A 5,178-nucleotide genomic window follows, 5' to 3' on the forward strand; every position below is an offset into this window, starting at 1 on the left:
AGCTGCCACCTGAGATGTGGCCACACCAACCTCAGAGACAGACAGCCCCACCGGTTTAACTTCACCCTTACCCCCCTCCCCCTGAGAGGCTGAGGAGTAGTAAGGTTTGAGCAGATTGACATGACACCGCTGTACAGACCTCCTACGCTCAGGCGTAGACACCAAATAATTAGTGTCTGAGACCTGCCGCACAACAGAATAGGGACCTGAAAACCTAGCCCCAAATGGTGAACCGGGGATGGGCAATAAGGCTACTACCTGATCCCCTGGGCTAAACACCCTCTCTTCGGTCTTACGATCATAGAGTCGTTTCATCTTCTTTTGAGCTGCGGTTAGATTCTCACTGGCCATCTTCCAGGCCAGGAACAGCCTCCTGCGAAAACCAAGCACATAATCAGACAGATTCTCAGGTGGCTCTGAGACATCCAAGTCACCTTTCAAAACAGACATGGGAGTGCGCACTTCATGTGCAAACACCAGCTCATTGGGTGAAAACCCTGTACTTTCTTGGACAACAGCCCTAGCTGCCAACAACAACCATGGTAGCCCCTCTTCCCAGTCTTCCTTTAACGCCACACAATATGCCCGTAACAACGCTTTCAATGATGAATGGAAACGTTCAAGCGCCCCCTGGGACTGCGCATGATAGGCACTACTCAGATTGTGCTTTATACGTAGCTGCCTCAATGCCTCGGCAAAAGCCGTGGATGTAAAGTTGGACCCACGGTCGCTTTGGATTACCTTCGGAATACCAAAGATGGATATAAATTGAGCTAATGACTTCACAACAGACTTTGTGTTAATGCTCCTTAAAGCATACGCAGCTGGATAGCGTGTAGCCTGGCACATGATGGTAACCATATACAAACAGCCAGATTTGGAGGGTGTCAATGGACCAACACAATCAATGATTAAATGGTCAAAAGGAGTACCTACAGATTGAATCGGATGTAGGGGTGCCGGTTTAATAGATGTGTTTGGTTTACCTGCAATTTGACACACATGACAAGCTTTAACAAAACTCGCTACATCTCTTTTGATTCGCGGCCAATAGAAATGTTCAAGTAGCCGATTGTAGGTCTTCTTTACACCAAAATGTCCATCCACCTCCCCATGAGCAGTTTTTAATACCACACCACGATATTCTTCAGGCACTACAACCTGCAACACTGGATCTGCCACCTCCGTGCATGCATGTGGCAGCCACCTGCGAAGCAATAAGCCATCTCGAACACGGTAATTACTAGACTCATCTGAGGCCAAATCAAAATACTTTGCAAGATCTTTATCTTTACTCTGGGCATGCACCACTTCACTACGAGAAAGAGGAGTTGGTAGTTTTGGAACAAACAATTTCACGCTAGACTTGGATACTTTAGATGTGTCCTCAGCCTGTGTACGAGCCATGGCCCGCGTCACAGCACAGGCCGTGAACACTTCTGGAAACTGTTTGAGACACTCGTCAGGCTCAGCCAATGGCTTAACCTCCATTTTAACCACAGGAGGCGGTGCTGGCGCCCCCTCTGGCCAAACACAATGACCCGCAATATTGTTTCCCACAATGATGTCCACACCATCTACGGGCAAAGATGGACGAACAGCAATGGTGACCTCCCCATTAACAAACCCAGAGTACAAGCAGATTTTATGCAATGGCACCGACAAAGATTGAAGCCCAATACCACGGATTAACACAACACTGCCTGTATCTGAGACCGATGAAAAAGGCAGAACAGACTGGCTAATGAAAGACTCTGAAGCCCCTGTGTCGCGGAGAATTTTCACTGAAGTCCTCTGAGCATCGCCTAACAGGGAGACAAAACCATCAGAAATAAATGGACTGTAATCAACATCTGATACACCTGTTCCCACCATCTCCACTGGTACATTTGGACGCTCAGAATCCAAAGCCTTGGACACAGACTTAGAATCAGGAGACACATCAGCTTTAACAGACTCAACATGCTCATCAACAGCAGGCCTACTTTTAGCCACACAACCAGCAAATTTCCCACTTGCCCTTGACTTGTTGCGTGCTTTTAACAACGGGCAGTCCCTCTTCCAATGCCCTTGCTCAAAACAATAATTGCAATTATCTTGTACATCACAATCACGAGCCCTGCTCGACTTACCTGGTTGAGACTTGAAATTACCAGGTTGAGACATTGAATGACCAGGTGAAAAGCGATGAGGCGGGCGATCCTGCCGACTATACGCGTTATTACGCGGAACAAAACCACGCAAATGAGTCTTGTGTATTAACGCATATCCATCGGCAAGCGCAGCTGCCTCTGACACGGTTTTCACTCTATGTTCATTGACATATACAGCTACCTGCTCTGGCAAGATGTTTTTGAACTGTTCAATGACCAGAAGCTCAGTTAAAGCTTCAAAAGTATCAACCCCTTCAGATGACAGCCAGCGCTGAAAAAATGTAACAAGTTCCCTAGCCACCTCTGCGTGTGTTTGCTTGTCAGTTTTCTTCCAACTACGAAAACGTTGGCGATACGCTTCGGGGACTAACTCATAACACTTTAAGACTGCCTCTTTAACACACCGATAAACTTTCCTCTCACCAGGAGCCAACCAACAAAGGCCTCCTGCGCTTTACCAACCAAAACTGTTTGTAAAAGGAGAGTCTTATCTTCATCAGACCAACTTTTATCCGCAGCAACATTCTCGAACAGGGAGAAAAAGACGTCTGGGTCACGCTCGTTAAATTTTGGGAGAAACTTAATCATTGACGATAACCTAGAAGACGGAGATAAATTTCCACCATTGCCACTAGCAGACATTTTACCGTCAGCAATCAACCTAAGCCGCTTATTTTCAATTTCCCTTTCCAGCTCTTTATGCTTAAGCTTTTCAAGTTCTAAAAGCTCATTGCTTTTCAGTTTTTCCATTTCTAATAATTCACTGTGTTTAAGCTTCTCCCTTTCCAATAAACGATCTTTTTCCCTTTCTTGAAGTTCTAATTTCTTTTGTTCAAGCTGAGCTTCCAGTCTTTTTTGTTCGAGTTGGGTTTGCATTTTTATTTCCTGCGCTTCTAACTTCTTTTGCTCGAGCTGCATTTTCAGCAACTCTGCTTGTTGTTCGAACGTCAGATGGCTAGAAAGCTGCGTGCTTGAATCCAATGATGTATTTAACTGTGTTGCCGTCTGATGTTCGTCTGATGTTACTAACGTTACAGGAGATACGGATTTCTCGGTGTCGCTTAGTGAAGCAGGCAACACCCGACTCTCTTTCAACTTGTTAAGGATGAAAACAAACACTTGCTCTTTTTTAGAAGTCTTAGCAATCGTAATTTCCCATTCATAATGCTCTGCTACGCTGAACAGCTGATCTTTTGTCAATTTAGACAACAACTCCTCCGACGGAGCTTGTAAAAATTCTTCCAACACATTCATGATACCGTTACATGTAGGCTACTTTCACATAAACCATAACGTTTAACCAACACTCATTCAAAAAAAAATACAGATCTTCCAAACTGCCGTAACTTATATCCAAATAACTAAATCATGATGCACAAAGTTCATGAAACCGGACAAACTACGGAGCTTCCTCGTTTCTAAACATTTACCCACCATATACTAACCTATCTTCACACTGTGCCCAAGAACCGAGTTCTTTACTCACCAAATACCGCTGGAGTCGAGCTGCCCCGAACGAAGTCAATTCAACCCGGATCTCCACGGCGATGTCCTCGGCCCAGACACAGTGGCACACCAGCCTAAGGCCCCAGCGCACAGGCGCTCTAAGCCGAGGAAAGACGACAGCTCCAAACTCAACAAAAGGAAACAAATAAACACAACTGAAAGTAAATTACCGGTAACTAGGTCTCCTTACCAATTACGTTCACAAAAGCCCCAAACAAAAGCAGCAACATGCGGTTTCCCCCAACCACTACCACTCTTACACCTGTGCGTTTCATTAGGCTACTCCAACGTCATAGGCCCACGTATCGTTAACCCACTTTAAACGCAGCAGCTTACCTACCCATAGGCGCATCAAAAACGCACGGAAAAAGGGTCCAGATTGTAATTATAGGACGAAGCCCCCATATGTTGTGCCTGCCCGGCTCAAGGCAAACACAACATAAAAGGGGAGACCACACGCTGCTCAAAATTAAGAAAATATTTATTAAATAAATGAACTATGTACAAAAGTCAGTGAATGAAGAGTAAAGCAAGACTGTAGTGTATGTCAGCATAGTGAGGTGAAGTGCAAAACCAAAAGAAACGAACAGGGCGCAGCCCGTCCGGCCGCAACGACAGCACCCCGCAACTCTGGAACCGTCAATCAGCGGAAGCGTAAAGAGCGAGAGAGAGATCTTGAAGCAGGCTCCCGGGACCCGCTTATATTCTGCCCTAATCGCTGGCGCAATTAGCCCACGCCATTCTGCAGAGCTCCCCCTGTAGGCCACACACAGAACAGCAGCAGAGCCAACACAGACAAAGAGCAAGAAGTGCGACAAGACCCAGCACTGACCAGCTGGGGCGTCACAGTGTGCATGTGCTTGTGTGTGTATGTGTGCCTGTGTGTGCACCTGTGTGTGTGCATGCATGCTGTAGCAGGGCAAGAATGAACCGAAGGCAGGAATGAAGTGAAAACCCGACAACGCGGGTGTGTTTATTTTCGGTTCAACACTGTGGTAGCTTGGTGGGTGAAAGTGAAGACCCCTCGTCGTGGTCCGGTGCGGGGGGAGAAGGTTCTTGGGGAAATCAGCCAGGCAGGCAAGGTGCAGATGAGGGGCTCACCACTGTGGAGAGGAAGGGAGGCTGGAGGTCACCACTGTACGCCAGCTTTGGCCAGTCGGGGCTCCAGTCATCCGTGGGTCGTCTTTTGTTTAGGCGCCTTCTGTGGAAAACGGATATGGGAGTGAGGGTTAGAAAATCCAGAACTCACATCTCCTCGACGGCGCTGCTCCTTTTGTGCTTGGACAAACGAGGTCTGATGCGATGCAGGTGTGGGTGGCGATGATTGGCTGCCAGCCGTGCCTCGTTGAAGCCGTTTGCATTGGCCATGTGCTTTTGTTGACAAACCCCGTGTTTTTAGCCGTGCCTGCCCACCAGAGGGTGCTGAAGCGACTCTTGGTGGTGTGTGGCCGGCATGACACCGACTTGAGGGCCGTCTGGTCACAATGCGTACATATGTCTACTGTGTGTATGTGTCATA

Source organism: Alosa sapidissima, chromosome 6, assembly GCF_018492685.1.
Source record: "Alosa sapidissima isolate fAloSap1 chromosome 6, fAloSap1.pri, whole genome shotgun sequence".
NCBI lineage: Eukaryota > Metazoa > Chordata > Actinopteri > Clupeiformes > Clupeidae > Alosa > Alosa sapidissima.